General features: G+C 41.7%; 1 protein-coding gene across 2 annotated transcripts in view; it reads right to left on the bottom strand.

The window, feature by feature from the left end:
* Positions 1-20,276, bottom strand: part of TBL1XR1 (TBL1X receptor 1) — a 109,544-nt gene extending 89,268 nt beyond the window's left edge. Inside the window, exon 1 of one of the 2 annotated variants that reach the window (XM_015637774.3) lies at positions 20,258-20,276. The gene's annotated coding sequence lies outside the window, so the exon portion shown is untranslated. The remainder of the gene's footprint in view (positions 1-20,257) is intronic. The other variant, XM_019007807.2, reaches the window with a different exon arrangement.
* Positions 20,277-20,838: the final 562 nt, after the last annotated feature.

The following is a 20,838-nucleotide window of genomic DNA, read 5'->3' as shown; positions in this document are numbered from 1 at the left end:
TAAAGGCTGGGATCAAAGCCAATGGCATTGTCAGCATGAACTGGGACACGGAGGAAGTCGGCGCAAGATGGGACGTCTCAAACCGAGACACAGCTCACCATCACGAGCAATAAATGAAAACAGAAGTCCTTTCTCCTCTGGGAGCCATTTATTTTCATAAGACATGAAGCCTGATTTTAAATTGTTCTGAGTCACAGTCAGATCCACACTTCAGTGCATGCAAGATGATTAGTATCGGTTGAGAGCAAGGCATTATTTTGAGCTTCAGAAAACACAGCAATGTAAGGAAACTAGACCTGGAGACACCCAAGAAAGAGATAGATCTGGTTATAGCCTAATTTCTTGCCTACAGCCAGGGTCCTGAGGAGCTTTCCTTACTCCTGTGTGTATCAAAATCCCAGTAAGAGTTTGCTGTGTAGCTGAGACCCACCTCAACACCCTGATTTGGGCATCCTCCCCACTGAACACCACAACCAGAGCTGCTGCCCTGCCTGGCACCAAGGAGGAGTCCACCAGCTTCTGACCCCAGCAGGGTTAGAGATTCAAACCCTCTGGGCCTGAAATCCAGGCAGCAATGAGAACAGCTCTCTCCAGGTGTTCCTAAAATCCTCACCATGCCATCACTAGAAAGATAATCCTCATCATGTTTCTAATGCAAAGGGATGCTCTGCTTGACCCAAGCTGCTGCTGAATTTCACGTGGAAAAACCCAAGAGCAGGACAAACTGAGCTGAAAAACACCATTATGAGGACTTCACTTAGGAAGACTGATGGGAGTCCAGGAATTTTAATCGCACCACACATTATATTTCTGCACTATTTAAATAATCATTTGCATATAATTTATTTCAATTATTTTCATGCCTTTCATAGAAGTTAGGGCGTTTTATTAAAAGGTAGAATAAATACTATTTCACACAAAGCAATTTTACAGGAACCTCACAGTGAATTAATTTCAAGTCAATATAATGAACCACAAAATAAAAATTTCCCCATAAATAATGAAGTCCCTCAAACTTCCCATGCCACCCCAATCCAGCAATCATACTGGTTCACTAAATACTACAGCAATTTCCACCATTCAAATTAAACAGAATGCAACCATTTCATTTACACACACAAATGTCCACAGAACATGAGAGCAGACAGCCAGCCTGCAGTCAGAAAAACACCAAGTTTTCAGGTCTGTTTGAACAATATTCAGAATCTTAGCATTTTTCCACCTCAAAACACACACTGTATAAATCTATTTAAAAAAAAACAAAAAACAAAGTTCAAGCTAGAATGATTTAGAATTAAAAAAAAAAGTCTTGCCGTGCTCTTCTTGAGCTGTTCACAGTTGATTTTTGTTATAAAATTTCTAACAATAACCTTAAAGAAAATCCTCATACTAACACTATGGTCAGAACATAGAAATTGGTGGATGCTCCACCCCACAGAGAATTCAGTTTGGCATCAGACTTGGATAAAGTTGAATGGGTTTGGGGAACTGGCTGCTAAACTGGGAATGGATGAAGAATGGGTTTTTATTGAGGAAAGCCAACATTGGAAAGGGAGGGGACAGGTCTTGAGGTAACATTACTACCATCAAAACCAGGGAATAAGGAGGGGTTTGAGTGGAAAACAGCACAGCATTATTTTACAGGTTTTTTTGTTAAACAAAAGAAAATCAGAATACATATTCATGAGATGAGAGGTGGTGGTGGTCAGCTGACTACCTCACAAATTTCAGTACATAAATACAGCAGGAAAACATCCAGCAGTCTACCTTGGGAGTATTAAAAAACCCCAAAGCCAAACAACAAAATGAAACATAAGAATTCTATTAAACCAGTCTGAAACACACCTGATGCAATTTTGAAGTTTCTCCTTATTTCAACCAACTTTGTTGTAATAAAGAGAAATATTGGCGTATATTTGTGGAACTACATTTTGTGGCACTTGCACCTTCTGTTATTTATTCTTGCTCCACTAGGTAAAACCAGTGATCCTGCAAGAACACACACTTGTCACACAGCAAACACAATTACCTCGTTTAGGCCACTAGTGACCACTTCTGAGAGATTCTTGTCTACGTTTCCCGTGGAAATAGATTCAAAACATTCTTTAATATACTGGGATTTTATTTGCTCATGTTTAACAGGCAATAAATTACTCATTTACTTTTGGATTTAAATCTAAACTATGATACTGCTCCATAGCAGCTAAGAACTACACTGAACAAAAAGAGGGTGGGGTTTTTTTTATTATTTTTCAAAACAAATTATTTAAAAACATTCACTGTTCTAAAATAAATAACCAATCAAACAAACAAAAAAAAAAACAACAACAAAAAAACCAAGAAAATGCCAAGTCATACTTTATCATAAGCATTAGTGATCTTTCAAGGCCAAATCCTGCAGGTATTGTGAGGAGGAGACAAAAACCTTCCAAAATATGGGAATCCCCCTCCAACAATCCCAAAGAGACAGGGAGCTCCCCACTGTTGGGATGACACTTGCTCTGCACATGCAGCTCTTACTTCCACCAGCCCAATACACACTCATCACCTAAATAAAAGTGTAATTAATGGCTTGATACAAGGCTTTTTTTCCTAGTTATGTCTAGTCTGTTCCTGCTTTTCAACAAGCACAAGGAGATACAAATCCTAAAACATTGAACACTGATATACAACTACCTCCTTGGGAAAATACATTTGAAAAAGTCTCCTTTCATTCCACCACCCTTGCTCATTTCATTTGCTTTGCTCTTAGCCCTCACTCCATTACTATCCTTCCTAAATCTGAGATTTATTAACTCGAAAAAAAGTGATTTCAGTGTTTTTACTATAGCAATGCTCAGCAGATGTCTCACATCTCTATTTATACAACTCTAGAACTGGTAATAAACATGATTTTCCTATTGCCACACTGCATTTTTTAATGAGACATCATTCCTTGTCTCTGTTTACCAAGAATTACATTGGCCACAATGAAGTCCTTCTCCCACATTATTACAGCATAACAAGGGTTTGGAAGGCTGAGTGGAAACTTGTTGCTATACATGAAAAAATTCCTAATGGTTAAGGATTGGCATTCTCCTCCCTGTGCCTGCTGAGAGCAGGGATCCTCAGAGGTGTGCAGGAAGGTGTCTAAGGGGAGGGACATGCCTGGAAAGGCATCAGGCATAAACATTCAGCCATTCTGAGCTTATTTCCACCCAGATCCCAACCACAGTGACTTTCACAGGGCTGTGCCAAAGACATTTGTCCAAGACCGAGAGTGTGGTTCCTAGATGACGTCAGCTGTCTGGGCATCCAGCCAGCTTCCTATGGAAGTGATTTCAATATTGCTGAACTTCAATCTAATTGCATTTATCATATGATTATTTATGTAAGGAGCCAGCAGCTTGTACAGGTAACCTGTATTTTTGAATTTAATAAAATAAAGCATGTTTTGAAAATACAAAGAAAGAGATAGATTGAGCTAACCAGAAATCATATTAAAGTTTCATGCCTTCCTTTAAAGCCACTTACTCCAGAAAGGAACAGATGTTGGCCAAGACAAATACCATCCATGCTCAACTGGGACTTGGAAAGCCTGATGCAAAGTAGAGTATTTTCTCACCTGCAAATTTACAATTGTTCCATACCTATAATTGTACACTAAATGTGAAGCCTTGCCCCCCTACTCGTGCTTCACAGCAGGTTCTCACTGCCCCAAGGCTTTCCACAACATTTGTTCATTTATTCCCTCTGTGACCTTTCTCTTAAAATTCTTCTGTAACACACAAAAATCTTCATCCAACACACCAAAAAACCAAACAGATAAGAGAGTTATGCCACATTCTGAAATTACCATTTCTCCTCCCAGACAACGTAGCATCAGTAACTCCATGCACACTTTACTCTCTCTATATCCCTTCCCTACTGCACAATTTTCTCACTGAAGTTCTGCCTGCACACCGTAAGGCACAATTAAACCCCAGAACACTGATGGGTCCCTGTCCCACAGGCAATAGGCAGTGCCACGTCAGGTGGCCTGTCCTGTAACACACTTGTGACCCTAAATCAGTTGATTGTTAACAGACAGAACAAGGAAGCTGCTGAGCAGGGCACTGAACTCAGGCATTCAGTGCTCCAAAGGGAAGAGCAAGAAACAGAATCAATGCTAGCATCCCCTTCCTCTACACTCTTATGGCCCTGGTCTCCTCTTCCAGTCCTCTAAAAGGAAATATGCCTTTACAACACACCGGTTCAGATTTCACATTCTGGCAGGGTGTTTCCAAGGTCTTTGCTGTCCTTTCTGATCATCCCTCCCTCCTAAATAACAGCTTTAACAACAATAACAGTTCAGTGACAAACAACAACAGAAGAACATCAGAAAAGGCTCCATCCCTCAGCAGTGATTTCAAGAATCACCATGTGTCTGAAGGACTTTAATAACCATGAACAGATTCCCTTTCTGTTCACTGCAGATCTCAAAACCTTCCTAGGGGAGTCTCACATTGGTTTCCATGAAATAAATTTGGATCATTCTCTAAAAATATAAATACGAAACACAACATAAAAAAAAAACAACCCAAACCTACACAGACAAAACAAGTTTTCCTCTGTGGCATTTTTTTGGACAGGATGTATTTGCAGCAGTGTTAATCACTCATCACTATGAAGTGTACAGTGCAGGAACCACATGTGAAGTGTTTGAAAGCATTCTGAAATTTTTCAGGAAAGTGTTTGTAAAAAATGCTGTGTCATAATTTGTTAGGTACCTAACAAATGTTAGGTAGCATTGCTGTATTTTATTTCCAAGCCTATTCTGCTATCTTTATACTTTTGCCTGAATACCAATTAATGAGTTCCTGTCATTTATCGCTTTTTAATACAACAACACAACCTCTCCACAGTAAGTGGTTCACCAGCCTGAACAGTCTATTAGAAATGCAAAAACCAAGGTTGCCTACGTCAGATTTATGTTTTACAGAATAGCCCTACCAACATTAAAACAACTCCAAACCAACAAAACAAATCCAAAACAAAACAAAACCAAAAATAACCCCTGCTGACACAAAGATCACTTCTTTGCCAAACTTAAAGCACATGTTCTCAAACAGGAAATAAAGCTTTTCAAGAAAAACTAATAGGTAAAAGAAAGAAAAAAACAAAACTAAAAACAACTGACTGGTTTTCCTTGTTGCTGTTATCACAAAAGCTGACCTATTCCAGCTAACTTGGCAAGAAGAGGGAGCCTTCTCAATACAAACCTTATCACGCAATGTTTTGGCCTACTTATAAAAAATTATTTGTGATCCAATTTCCTAAGCAGGGCTGTTTTTACAAAGCTTTTCCCCACTGCAACCACATTTCCACTGGGATCATAACCAGAAGTGATCACATAAACAACTGAGTTTCTGTGAGGGCCATGACCCCACTTGCAGCTTCCTTTGTCCATCCTGAGCCACCACCTCTGTCATGGAGGCAGACAGATGGGCAACCTTGTGCACAGGGAACAAGAAGTATTTTCAAGTTTTCCCAAGGACTCTGTCAAGATTAGGCCCAAAACAAAGTCCCAGACCAAAGCAAACCCTACAGAAAATTAGGAATCGAGAGCTACAGTTCCAGATTCGTTTTTACCTATGGAAAACACAAGCTGTGACAAGTCATATTTTGGAAAATTCTAACACAAAACACCACCTCTGACAGAGCCCATGTCCAGTTGTTGCAGTTGTTTTGGTGTTACCACTGTGTGTTCATGGAGCAGCTCACATGTGTATTTATTGTCTGACTCCTCTGGTTAATTACTGTAAGCAATCTCTATTGTAGAGCCATCTTTTTTAGTAAATTGCAATAAATAGGGCTGCACAGCATTCCACAAGACAACAAAAGGATAGCAGATCCAAATATAGCTCTTTTAAAACAGTTCTTGGCTAAATAAGAAGTTAAGAAAAACACATAATGGATACAGCTTAATCCTCAGCACCTCACAACAGGCACACAAAGGACACTTCATGGATAAACATGGAACAGCAAGCATTTCAAAAATTGTCCAGTTTGGTTCGTAACTGATTTTTTTTAAGCCATATTCTGCTTTTGACTTCAGATATTTTGGGACCAGTTACACAGGGGGAGAGAAAAAAAAAAAAAAAGCCATTTTTAGCAATTTATAACTACACAGCCACACTCTTTTTAAGAGCAGGCCCAAGGCTGTGTGCACAGATCTAACTCTGCTTCTTTCTCCACACATACATTATGCAATGCAATGTGATAAATATGTAACCATGGAGGCACACAGTGTGTTGCAAACAGGACACAGAGCTCCTTGGTGACCCAGGAGAAGGCTACACCACGTTCTAGCTGTGATTCCCTTCCCCCATTTCTTTTTCATAATGGTCCAGCACTCGTTCTGCAGCCTTTTTATACCATCTCCTCTCTGAGGTACGTAAATAATTTAGTCAACAGCAATGCATTATGCAATTTATTTTCAGCCAACAGCACAGCCCTTGTTAGGTGCAATTCATGGGAAGAAGCAGTTAATTATGGTAATTCATCTGCAGACCTAGGTGAGCAATTTCACTGTTATTCTGCTATCCTACTTAACATGCATGTGCTGTATAAGAGCAGTTAAATGGCAACTTTCAAGGCTGACATCCCAAACCCTGATTCCATAACAAGCTTTGAACCTGGGCTTATGGCAGAGCTACAGTAAACAGGGCTTCTGGGAGGCAAGGGAGTCAATTTACACAAAACAACTTGCAGGCTCAGGGTTTAAGGTAGTCTAGTGAATAGACCCTCTACCAGATCCTAGAAATAATTCTATGCTATTGTATTGCACTATTTGTGGAATGGTATGTGATCATATAATTAGAGATCATATAGTACATTCACACAAAGAATACTTTAGGGCTTGCCGGGGAGGGGGGAGGGGACCTCTTTTAAAAAAGAAAATTACATTATCTGGAAATTCAGAGCTAATCTCAACAATTCAGAAATGCTACCAGAGAGCTTTTTCTTCACAAACTTTAGAAAAAAAGCATTTCAGGTCTGACTTCTGCCTGAGGAAGAAACAGCTCCAAACAAAACGAGCTGAGGTTTTGAGTCATTAAGGTATTAAAAGTCTACATAAATTATTTAGGAAAATAGACTGAAATATGTGCAAATATTAAAAAAAAAAATTATAATTTCTAAACTGTAGCTCTACAATTGCAATGACAGGGAGGTGAAGACAGCATTTGGTTCCAAAGCAACACCGAAAGAAGTGCTTTGCACAGGTGGAGGAAGAATGCCATGGGTTTGGTGGCTAAATTTGCGGACAGAATGAAGGGCAGGTCACAGGGCGGGTGGCAGGTTTCTGGAGAAGGAACCCTATTTAACCCCTGTGATGAGGAGAAGGCTCCATCCTGTCCTGCTGACCCCATCCAGAGGCCATCCCGACCGTCCTGCCGTGGGGTGCCAGGCTCCGCCGGGCCCGCCGCCCCTGCCCCTCGGCAGCCTCCAGAGCACAGCCCTTGCTCTGGGGGCTCCTCTCCACCGCACCTCACCCGCCCTGTGCGGCCCGGCCGCAGCCTTCACAGCCCGCTTAAATGGCCCGGCTTGCGTAACTTGCAAGAGCTCAGAGCTACCGAAGGGCAGGCTTCTGCCAAATCCCTGCCCTCCCGCGGGAAGCGAATTAAATCCGGCAGAAATCACTGGAGCGCCACTCGCTTTGGAGAGCAGGCGCCCAAGCCAGGCAGGCCTGCGTGCGCAGCGCTGGTCTTCAGCCACAAACCGAGCCTGGAAACCTGAAAACCCCTCCTCGACTCAAAGATCAAAGTCGCAAAAACTTAAAGAGAGTGACTGCTTTAATGACAGAAGGCACGGAATTTTAACATGAGCATCCTGAAGGTCTCAGTGGAGCACAGGCCCAAAGGAGCCAAGCCAGACAGTTTTAATTTAACCTCGTGTGCTTTGATACAGCCACAGGACAAAAGCATTAGTGGTCTCTAGTTTGTTTATGACTGACTACATATGCTAGAATGTGCTCTGCCAAAACTCATTGCTAAAACAAAAAACAGCGTTCAAATGGCACAAAACTTCATAAACCAAATAAACAACACATTGCAAACATTTCAGGCTTCCAAGCAAAGGTTACTTCTGTAAATTCCAACATCTAAATTGGCTACAAAACGTTTCAGACACCGAAATAAATGACTGGCTAAAAAATCACCATCATCCTCAGTATTTCAAATGTTTCATTTTTCTGCTATCCTGAAACATGCAGGGCACCCAAATTATAACTGAGTAAATATACATGTCCCTTCCTATTTAAAACAAACAAACAAAAAAATTGGAAACATTAAATTTAAATCTTTCTGCTTAACCCAGGACTAGAAAACTGTCAGCGCTGAAAATTAGTTTCACAGAGCCTTAATGCGTCTGAAAATGGCTTATTTGCTACACATGACAAGCAAATTCTGAAATAAAGGGAAACCCTTTCCCTCAACATGCACACTAATATTTTTCTTTCCTGAAGGTTGGATTACTTCCAGAGAACCTGAACTGACTTCAGTGGAGCGATAATGTATTTCTTAGGAAGAACATGTAAACTGCCTCAGATCACAAGAAAATGGTTCAACCAAGAAAGGGCTTTACTCAGCTCTTCTAAATATACCAAAGAATCACACTTAAGTGATATTTTTTTAAACAATTAGGGCTTGACTACACCAACAGCTATATCAGCTGATATATAGATATATATTACACTAAACAGGAATGAGACACTTTCTTCCTGGAGTCATTCCAAAAAAAATGTGAGCATACTGTAAATTCCACTTTTAACTTCAACCCATGCTGCCAGTATGTGTAAATACATTTTTGCAAAGTTTAAGGTATTTATTAAAGTACTAGCAGGACTTTCTTTTCAAATTAACCAGAGATACTTCTCAGGGCAGAGTATGGTGAAAATAAGAAAAGTCACCATACAGAAGGACAATTTATAATAGCAAAACCCAAATGTATACAACATTAAGTACTACTTCCAAAGTGAAGAGACAACCCAGAATTAAAACACTTCCTAAAATTTAATTTTTTCAGCAGATGAAAAATGTCCAAACAACCTACGAAAATAAGAAAATTTAACAGCAAATGTCTGCTCATCAGCATCACAAACACAGCTGTGACAGCCAGGACCAAGATGTGCTTTAGGAGACACCTATACCAACAAGGAAAACATTCACCAGAAATCAGTGTCCTCAGACCAGGAAAACACCACTGGCTCTCAGAAAAGGGCATAAAAAAAAAAGATTTCACAAAAGCTTGTAAAATAGTTTATAGTTAAACTTATAAACAAGAATCATTTAGGAAGTTATAAAGGAAGACTCACCCAAATGAAATTATACGCACATGAGAAAGATTTATGTCTATTTAATGTATGGGTGAACCCAGGCAGTCAGCACCAGCCTGTGTGTACAGACTGGCTGAGCTATCAGCTGGCCCACTGCACTCTCTGAAGTTTCTGCCTGATAGCAGAGCTGAGATAACAAGTTCACAGCCCACCCTTACCTAACCTGGGCTCACTCCAATGGCTCAGTCACAGCCTTCACGGCAGCAATGCCGGTGTTTGTGGAGCCAGGCAGCAAAACTGCCTGGACTTTAATCCCCTACCCCCGCCAAAACAGCTGTTGGGTCTAACACATCCTTCCAGAGATGATGTAGGACCCATAAATCTGTCTCAGCATGGCAGACGACTCAATATACCACACTAGAGGATTTTTGTGCCTGTGCTCCATCAAGAACAGCTCAAGTGTCCCACCACTCCCCTTCCCACTCCCAGTGCTGGGACAAGGGGCTGCTTGTGTAGCTGTTCTCCAAAACCCATTCCTGAAGTGGCTCCACCAAGAAAGTCCCGCCTTTCCTCACTCCCAAAACACTGCCAAGGTCCAGATAAAGTGCAGGTATCTCAAAACTTCATGTAAGGTTGCATTTCCACATTACTAAGGACACAAACATGACTAGCTTTATGAACCAAGCAGCCTACATCCAACATGTCCTGGCACTAGTAGAAAGTATTTCCAATGTGAAGGACCACAATGGAAAACTGAAAGACACACACAAAAGCCATAAATAAAAACAGAGCTCTTGCTTAAACTGAAAACTCCAAGTAACCAGAAACTGGGAAATTAAACAAAAGCCACTTTTACACTGCTACATGGCCTTTCATCAGAAGATCTCAGGGAACTGAACCAGTCTGAAAAAGCTCCTGTTAAGTATTAAATCACTGGTGCATGGGCAAATTTGTTAATCCACTTGCTAAGGTCACACGGTGGCAGAAATAACAGATAATCCTGACACCAGCTTTCTGTCCCAATCATTATGTGGACAGAAAATCTTCAGTGATGTAAACGAAAAATAAAGTAAACACTGTAATCTATTACATACTCGTATATTAGGTCAACTCCGAAAAGCAAAACTGTGGGTGTGGGGAGTCTGGGAATCCACCACAAAGCTAGAGAGGCCTGTGGAAATGTATTCAGAGAATTTATAACCAGAAAGTAATTCCACAATTCCCTCTATCAAGCAGTTCCTATGAAGGGACTGTGTAAACAAACTGCAGTCATGCTCAAAAAAAAGTCTGAAAACCTTGAGCAGTAACCCACAGAATATATTCCACTGCTGTATTACACCCACATTAGGATGCCAAAAGTTTGCCATTCATTCTGCACCAAAATTAAAGCAGTATTTTACAGGCTGCCTGCAAGCCACCCAAACTGGGGAAGTTTTCTAATACCAGAGAGCAGATGGACACACAGCTGACACTGTCGACACGCAGTCGAGATTGCTACGAGAATTTCTACCAGCTTGAAAGTTTCTACCACCTTCCGTGCCATTATATATGAAAGTTACTTGGTAATACCTACTGTGGAGCCCTGACAATTCAAGATCATTTTGGTGAATAGTCCTGTACAGGTAAAAATAGGTATAAAACACACTGCTAGGACCAGTTTCCAAAGGAAAAAAAGCAAGACTATAAGCTGATTAAAAAAAAAATAAAGACAACAAAATAAACAAACAAAAAAAAACCCCAAACCACAACCACATTTATTCTACAAATCAAAAATACCGGACAAGACAATGAGCTACACAGGCATTGTTAAGATGTACTAAAAACAACAACATAATAAAAGTCACTGTAGGCAGGGAAGACTTATCTTTCTGCTCTTCCTTAAGCAAAACTCACAGCAATTTCAATGGAATTCTCCCCCAGATCCGGCTGGATGACTACATCCACAGCCTACACGTGCCAAGTCTGCTCCAGCAGCCAGTCTCTACTGCATCCATCTTAGTTACACTACACACACCCTGATTATAGGGATTTATAAACTGCATGAGTAATTTAGAGGTGATCCACAAAACTATAACTTCAGTAGAGATAAGGTTCACTATTATTGTCTCAAGTGTCACCAGCTTTATAGTAAAGCACTTACACCTGGAAGACTTTCAAGCAAAAATCTTTTACTTTCTTCAAAAGCACATTCTGCATTCTCTCTGTCCTAAGCACATCCACTTTGGAGCCTGAACACAAGCCTGCTACCCATAGGTTTCACTGGGCAATGAGGTAGGAGAGAGTTTATGATCCATTAAGTCACCTGTGTTTGTTTTCTCAGGTCCTGGACCACAGGACATGAAACAAAAACGGTGCTTAGATATCAAGCAAGAGAGTATTTTATCATGCAGTTTCTGGATGTGAACTCTTTAAAGACAAATATCTCAACTCTGAAGTCACAGTTCCACACAGGACAAAGGCGCCTGTGCACAAGTCCCAGCTTGCAGCCTCAAAGCCCTGTTTGTTCACCCAGAACAATGGGGCATGTGACTTGTCAACACTACCCACAATAAAAACAGTAAGATAAGGCTGCCACTGATTTCACGATGACTGACTTTGTTTTCACTAATTTTAAGTCACACTGTCAATAAAAACTTCTTGCATAAAACCCCTTATTTTGAAAAGCCCAAAGCCAACCCCACCTTGTGCCGAGGTTTTCACTCCAACCTCCTCAGCCTTTTGTGTCTTTACTAAATACTCACACCAACTCCCTCCAAAGCCTCCGACTTCAACAAGAGTTGGATCAATGCTATATGCCTAGAGCCAAGATTATTTTTATCATGTAAAAGCACTGCCAAAATTTGTCCTCCGCATTTCCTGCCCTGTGTGCCCATCCCAAGCACCCATGTGCCCGCAGGCAGGCCCCTCGCTCACCTCCTGCTCGCTGCCAGGGGCACACACAGGACAATCAGACTTCCCCAGCAGCCCAGCAGGTTTTGCTCCACCACTGACTCAGGCTGCATCATCCAAACACATCCAACCCCTCCAGTCCAAGAGGGCTACCTAGGACCGAGTCCTGCACATCAACTTAACTAACATTTTGAGAAAGAGGAAGAAAGCAGAGAAAATCCAGAGAACAGAAACAAAAAGGCATCAATTGGATTTAAAGGACTGACAAGAGAACAGACGGGAAGAAAGCAAAAGTCCAAAATAACGAAAAGGAGAGAAAGCCCAGGAAAAAAAAAAAAAATAGGTGGGGAATGATTAGAAAAATCAAATGAAGCCACAGGAAGAATAAAACGGTGCAAACTGTCAGGGTGGACACAAAACACTCCAGTTCACTACACTTATTTGCCACTTTCCCTCTACGGCGCGGACAAGGAAGCAGAGCCAAGAGGAGAAGGCAGAGCCACCCTGACACTTGGAAGGGGTTAATTCAGAAAGAAAAAAGCAGCATAATCTTGCACCACTTGTCTTTTTATCACACAGGGGGAGGCTTGGGGGGGTTATTTTAATTACACAGAACAGCAGTAGGTCCAGCAGCACCAGATTAACAAATACAAGTAGGCAGCAACAGGCACACGGAAGTACATTGCAGTTCCAAACTTTCACCATTTACAGCAACATTAACACAAATGAAATCTGACTAACCTGATCTCTGAATGTGTTTTTAAAACCTGTGCATTTCTTTCATTTCACCTTGAAAAACTCCGTTCCGCAAGCAGGTAGTTACAGGCCACAGCTGGGAAAGTGGGAGGCACATTAAGCACGCAAATGAAATTTCACATATTCTAACACCATCAGTGGAGCTTTCTGGAGCTCTGCAGCAGTGTCCAACATACACAAGCCTTGCTGCCGGCACAACAGACAAATCTCAGCCTACGTAAGGGACGCTCTCCTAGCCGGAGTCTGACACTGCATTTCACATACCCTCCGAGCCTCGCGTATGAAGTCACCCGTAGCGTCAAAGAGCGAGTCAAAACACATCGAGAGTGTTTTCCCTGGCTACCTCAAAGTTTCCATCCCTTTATCTTTTGTGTATTTTTTTTTTTAATTCTTCCCACCATTTCTGTCGACACACAGGATCTCTAGAAGTCCCCAGTACATGCAAGCAGTGAGTACCTCTCTAACATGGGACCCCAGCTGTTTCCAGGCACTGGGACAACAGCAGACTGATGGGAAAATTGAATTTGGTGCTTTCACAACCGGCCCACAGAACCACATGGAGAGAGGGTTCATTTCTTAAGACAAAAGCAATTCCCATCTTACCAGAAAATAATACACCTGGGGAGGGCTGTGGTGCCCATGCACCTCAACGGGATGACCCCCAACAGGAGGTCAAGAGGGCTTTTTGTTTTATTTTAACAGAAGAGACTCTTAAACACTAAATACATTAAAAATTAAGTTTTATTTCATGTACTGTAAGAAAGAATCTTACAAAGGACCTTGATGAACTAGGAATAACCAATCCATATCAAAATAACCTTGCACGTGTAGACAGCACAAGAACCAACTAACGTGGATTTTGCCAACAGCAAGATAACATTGATATTTCTAATGTAATCAAAGGCCATTCACAATCTGCCCTGGAAGACATTCACAGAAATACAAAGCATTTTTCTTACAACTCAAACAACTGTGACAAATATTTACGCTAAAGCCAGAAGTTGTTAGGAAAAAAAAAAAAAAAAACAAGAAAAATAAGTCGGTTTCTATTAATCAGCTACATTTACATTTAGATATCCTTTCCTGCTATCAGACCAAGCTCACCAAAACTGTTTAGCAGGTTGTTTCATTGTGTTTGTGTTCAAGTTTTGTCACAACTCAACATATTGAAGTTTCATATTGCTGACTTTTTTTATGCCCACAATGCTAGATACTTACAGTCTAAACAAGACACCAGATTGTGAAATTTAGTTGTGCATTCAAAATGAAGTGGAAAAACCAGGTACCATGTCGGCATCAGGAAAACATTCATGTTGTTCAGAAAATACAGACCCCACTTCTATAAACCCCAGATTTGTTGCACTAGCAATGGGAAACAGCTAATCCATTGCTACACAAGATATGTTTCTAGTGCAATTTATTTGATGTCAGCATTAATAGATAGTTTGACAACACCATCCCTCATTTTCCTCCATACACATTCATGCTAACTCTGCTTTGTAAGTACACTAAAAAGTATAAAATCTGGAGAAATGCAACCCCAAAGTAAACACATTACAGAATCACAAACATCATCATGGCAAAAATCTGTATTTTTACAAAGCACTTCCCAATTAAAATTTATCTCCAAGAGTCTGTGTTTAGGAAAGTGTGTTTGTGTTGATACACAAGCAGGAATTTCTGCACTAGAGAAGAATGTGGACATCCATACAAAAATTAGTGGTGATTCATTGTTTAACAGTTGTCTTCCCTTTACAGCACACCGCAGACTGAAGGACACGTTGCCAAACTGAGAGCACCAATACTTCCTTTAACCTAATATAGGACAAATAAATACACTTCAACAGCTTCTAAATCTTGCACGTCCTACTTTTTTGACCCAGATCTCTTGTTATTTCCCCCATAGGTCTATGCAATATCAAAACTATTTTTTCCCCACAAATTTAGACATAACCTAAAAGAGGAAAAGTTCTCATGCTTACTGTGAGCTAGAGAGACCAGGAAGCAGGGGGGAGGGTCAGACTCATCTCTCTTAAGATCAATCTGTATTTTAAGGTAAGCTCCTCTCTCAATTGCTGAAATTAATGGCAAAAATGCTCATTTGTCCAAGAGGACTGTAAGTTAGACCAATATCAATAATAAATGAAAAATAACTACGCAGTTTTAATACTATTTTTACAAAGCAAATTTGTATTTTCAGAAGTCATGCTGACACTTGAGCATGAATCAGTCTGTCCAAAAACCACTAAAGAGCTATGAAACTTGTTATTCCACTCCTTAGCCAGCCTGGGCAACCTATTCCAGGAAATCAAACTGTCTCCTCTTTGCCTGGTACTTTTAGGGAACCATCAGGGGAGTGGGAGCCACCTCATGTGTGCTCGCCATCCGTAATTCCCCACTCAGTTTGTTGGTGATAGGTCACTCATGTGTAGAGCCTGAACTTTTAACACTCTTAATGTCAACTGGATGCAACTTTTAGGACTGGTGCTATTTAGGATTCTACACCTTGACAATTTCTGTGGTTTTGGCACTGGGCATAGTATTTAGCATTTCATTTTCACAAACAGTAAATATTTGACCCTTAACTCATAACCTTGGAAATATGCTCCAGGAATAGGTAACACAGAGATCTTTTCTGCAGCTCTCTGGTCGCTACCAACAGGCACACAGCTGTGCACAGAGCAAAGCTTCCACTTCCACAGTCCCAATTCATAAATCTACCATCGGCCTGACGTCAGCGGGTGAGAGGGAGCTCTGCGTGCAGCCAGAGACGCGACTGAATCATTCCCCAAACCCACAATGGGTTAAAAAGATCACCAGCATTACTGCAGGGACAGCCACTCTCCTGCCTTGCCAGGCTGCCAAAACTATTGCCCCACTGAAGGGGAAGGGAAGGTCTGCTGCTCACACCCCAACCAGCTAAAACTTCCAGCAACGCACCTCCAGCGATCTGAAATGACACCCAGCGTGTCTGCATATGGCACACGGCTGTAGAGAGTGTTCTGTAACACACTGACATTGAACAGAGATTGAACAGAGCCTCAGATCATAAAACAAAAAAACCCACAAACTGTTTTCTCTGGATGATTCTGATTTTTTACTGCTAGACATTACTAGTAAGCAAGACTGCTCCTCTGCAACATGGAGACTTCAGAATTACAACAATAAACACAAGTCAGAGCACACAACATAGCCTTTTACTAATACTGCTCTCAGGAACAGAAACTACACCCTCACGGGAGTTTGCAAAAGCTGGCAAATCACACACAAGAGTTGATTTTCAGAAATGCTAAGCATACACAGAGACTGCCAACTTCACATTCAACTGCAGGGACTCAGCATCTTTGAAAATAAGACTATTAATGTCTTACTTTAGAGATGCAGATGCCAGCTTATACTCTTCTTAAGAGGAGTCATGCTTGCACCAAGTACAACACAGCACAAATTTGAGGACCAGATCCCTACTGCCACCACACCTCCAGCTCCTGGAGACAAGCAGGGTACATGGAACACCAGGAAGGGCCATGGGCAGGGACTGAACCACACAGCCAGGTTGACATCCAATCCACCTGCATTATTCATCCTCAAAAAATGGAGTGTTCGGCTGATAGCATACCTGGCATTCCAGCTAACATATTCCAAAGGACCTCACCATGTCCACTTAGCACTGAGTTTGGCCACACACAGTTTCTTTCCAAGTTAAAGGAGACTCTTTGAAAGATGTTGCATAAATTGGCCAAGACAATGCAGTAACGCTCCCCCCTCATGGCTTTGGAGCTTCTTTCAGTCAGTTCTTCAGAAAGCTACACCAATTCACCAGACTTTCTGGTGACTATTTCTACAGGTAAGGAAATACACTCAAAAGTCTTCCCTGCAATCAGCCCATCTGAGAAGCAAGCGAGCAGGGGTGAGCTGCAACACCAATAATTTCACTCCTTGACTAGCCAAGCCAGCAAAATCCTACACACCCAACCAGTGTGTGCATTTTCCCCTACATTTACACAACCTCCAGATTGGAATGACCACTTACTTCTTATCAAGGCAGAATTATTTTTAATGTTCCTTATCAATATAAAAAGTTAAGTCAAAAGGATGTCACAGAAAGGTAAGTGGTAAGGTATTAAAGGTTTCAGAGTGTAAGCCGAGTTACGGTTCTGCAGATCCTTCAAAACCAAAGGAACACTTAACCTGAGCTCAAACAAGGCCGCTAAGACTCTAGGGCATTTTGTCTAAACAAGTTCAGCCTTGTTTTCATTATGAGAAGGAACGAAAGGGCCTTCTCATCTTGGATTAGATTCCGCAAGACGGAACCCTAAGTAGTTTGTCAGTTTTCATACAAATTGGCAATTTCCAGACCAGACTTCCAAACCTTTTCACTCAAGCAATCAACTCTCCTGAAGTGACAGCTATGCTGCCTCATTTTCACTGATTCTTACCTCCAGTTAGCTAATTCAATTTTGCAAAATTAAAGGAAAGTCAATATATTCCCCTACAATTTCATATCAAAAGATACTCCTTATTCCTCATTTCATTGTCACACTTTATCTTGGAAGAAACCAATTACAAAATTAATAAAGCTGTCTCCATCTACTCTGCTCAGGATCACTGGTTGAACCTTCTAATAGTCACTCGTCATTAAGTGACTTTACAGAAATTAAGACCATCTAACTTTGTCACTTAAAAAAACTGAGCACATTTGGGACAGGGGTAGCTAAATCAATAGCAGGAATATTGAAATGGTTTCTTCATCACCTGTTAATTTGAAGCTACTACATTAATGCAGCAATGCAACTCAAAAAAGAGAGAAGAGCTGTCAATCATAGTTTCTAATGGAAAGCTACTGACACTTATTCACCTAACACAAACACTTAAATTTGTATTTAAAAATGAACATGCAATGAGTATATTCTCAGAGCAGTTACTTTTTGCAGGAGCCAAACACGCATAATTACAGAGTGTGCACACACACACACTTTCACTTCTCTCCCAACCTGCAGCTACTTGCATGAGCTGATGTTTAGGGCATTAAATGCAGTCATTATTACAGCCTGAACTCTGGGTGCACACATGTGCAAACACACACACACACACAGTGAGGATGGTCAGCACGCAGACCAGTATGACACCGCTCAACATGAACAACGTGAATTAGATTATGAATGAATCACACCTGGCTACGATACACGTCAGTATCACAATGTTTCAGTACTGACACAACACCGACCTGCAGCACATCCTGTCCTTGCCCTCTCCAAAGCACAGACCAAACCACTTTACTACCACGCTATCCCAGTTGGGGAGGGGCTGGCGGGAGGTTGGTGTCTGTCTTCCTCACCAGCAAGGTGTCAGAATTCACACGGGCACCACGATCCTCAGCGGCTGTGGGACCGGGGGACAGGAGAGACAGGCAAAGCAAGCTAAAACTGCAGGAGTGACTATCACTTGGGACTCCCAATGAGCAGAGGAATTAGTGATGAAAAGATGTCCCACCTGCCACTACCTCAGTCTTCCCAAAACACTTTACAGCGCTGTTGTACCGAAACAGCGTCAGGGTAATGAAAGATTCACATCCTACTGCCCACTGCTAACGCAAAATACTCCCAACTTCTGGAAGCAGCTTCACAGACAGCTGCAGAGCTCACTCAGCTGAACGAGACCGCTGATGTTCACAAAGCCATGTGTTTTACAGGACTTCCTGACTTCTGCACGATTACATCCTTGTAGGATGTGGGTCTTTACTGCCACTACAAAACTTGTAACAGCAAACACATTCTGACTCAAATGTGAAGTCCACATTCTATTAAATTCCAGACCAAAATGAAGTTAGGTAAAATAACTCAGTTTGCTTTACATTACTCAGATCTGTTTTTCCTAACTTAAAACTATTATCTGAAAACAACATTATCAGCAATTTTGGCCATTTCCCCTAATCCATCCAGAGCCTCTTTATGCTTAGGGCTGTAGCACTTTTTAGCATCAAACTCTTTCATGATGGGAAAATGACTATGAAGTATTGCTGTTGGGTACTTAGCGCTTATACCCTGCCTTACAACTTCAAAGCATTACACAAACATCAATAATTACCATATATAGAGTAAAACTGAAAGAAGTATTCATATTAAAAAGAAACTCACAGGAAAAAAAAATCTTAACTACCTGTTTGAAGGGGGAAAAAAGCTTAAGCAACAGAATCTTCTGTAATTATTGTGTTCTTTATGCTACACACGCGTTATGGCTGTGCACGTTCAAACAAACAAAAACTATACATTCTTGCACCGTCTTAAAAATAAATTATAAAGCTCAAAAGCCAAACCCTAACCCCTTTCATACATTTAAATTACGTTTCCTTCTCCTTTCCTGGAGGAATGAGAGCTAAGTGTTCTCCAGGTGTTCCCAGTAACAGTTTGGGAGGCAGGCCACCACACTCCCAAAGACACACTACCAGAAAAAAAGAGTTCTCAAGGAGAAAAATCCAACTTCCCCCAAGAAAACTTAAGACAGCGACAGTACCAGCTCAGGTGACCTTAGTAAATAATAGAAAATGTTACCATTCCATTAGACCTTAAACAAAAGTAAGGGAAAAAAACATACTAGCGAAAGCCACAGAAAGTTTGTTTCGATCAATTACACCACCTATGCCTTAAGCACCATCACCAGCCCCTTTTTTTTCAATGGACAAGGGCAAAACCCTCCACAGCTCACCCATAAACACATACCAACTCACTTAAATTTAAGGACACAGACAGGAGCTTGCAGCCCAGTCCTCATCCGGAATGTATCCCGAAAAGCCCGTTAACACACGTGTCCAAAGGAAGGCCCCAAACCACACGTGAGCCTCACATGGACAAGCCTTTGTGTCAGTCAGAGCCAGGCGAGGGCACTGAACTGCCCCAAAGCCCAGGTACCACCAAACCCCAAACACCAGCTTTGCATGTGGTGCCCTCGCTGCTAAAGGAGCACAGGTCACAACACCCAAAGGGGTAGAGACCACCAACACCAAAGAACCTTCTTAATGCACACAACGTGCTCAGACATTTATTTCAGCAGGAAAGGACAGAAAAGCGAGTCAGACCAGCCCACAACACTCTTTTTTTTGTATGCAACAAAGACCTGGCTCTCCTGATCATGCCTCCCATGCCTTAACAATAAGGAAGGAATATGTTTTGTGATCCCCTCCCCCATAAATCAGTTAGGAATTTGATTTACACAGACAGGAAAACGAGGAAGTCGAGCACACTGGAGAGTAGTAAAAACTTCACCAGCAAACTTCACTTTCCTACACAGCGACCTACAAACCAAACTTTCCTCCAGACTCACGTGTCATCTGCAGCAACCAGCCCCTGCCATAAAGCACAAAGTTTTGCTGTTCTGGGGATAAAGACAAGCGAGGAAGAGACTTTTATTCTGTCAAGCTGCCTTAAAAGGAAATTCGGTGATGAAAGATTAAATTCACCTGGAACAACACGATAAATTTTAACCCTTTCGAGGGTACAACAACAACAAGCCACCTATTTCAGGACTTAAATCCTCCACCAAGAAAACAGTACACATTGCAGCAACCGTGCGAGCCCCTCTAATTGATGCAACACACAATTTACACCAGGGTTTCGGACAGGGATAAGCCCTGGGAAGGAGAGACGCTGTGAAATGGGAAAATAAAAGCTTATTTTATGCCCCCAACGGGGCCCGCTCCCTGCCACGGCGGGGTATTGCATGTTCCTGCCCGAACTTAGCCGGAGAACTGATCAATAACTTGGCTCTGGGGGGACAAACACGGGGAATGGCCTGGGGCTGGGGGTGTATCCCCATCCCAGGAACGGGCGGCTCGGGATGGGGGAGGACTCCGGGCAGTGGGGGAGGGGAAGGGCCTCCCCTCCCCCCATCCCGACCCGGCCCTG

The sequence above is a fragment of the Parus major genome, chromosome 9, assembly GCF_001522545.3.
Source record: "Parus major isolate Abel chromosome 9, Parus_major1.1, whole genome shotgun sequence".
In the NCBI taxonomy this organism is placed as follows: domain Eukaryota; kingdom Metazoa; phylum Chordata; class Aves; order Passeriformes; family Paridae; genus Parus; species Parus major.
The sequence above is the reverse complement of the archived record's forward strand: the minus strand, read 5'-3'. Positions and strand labels throughout refer to the sequence as shown.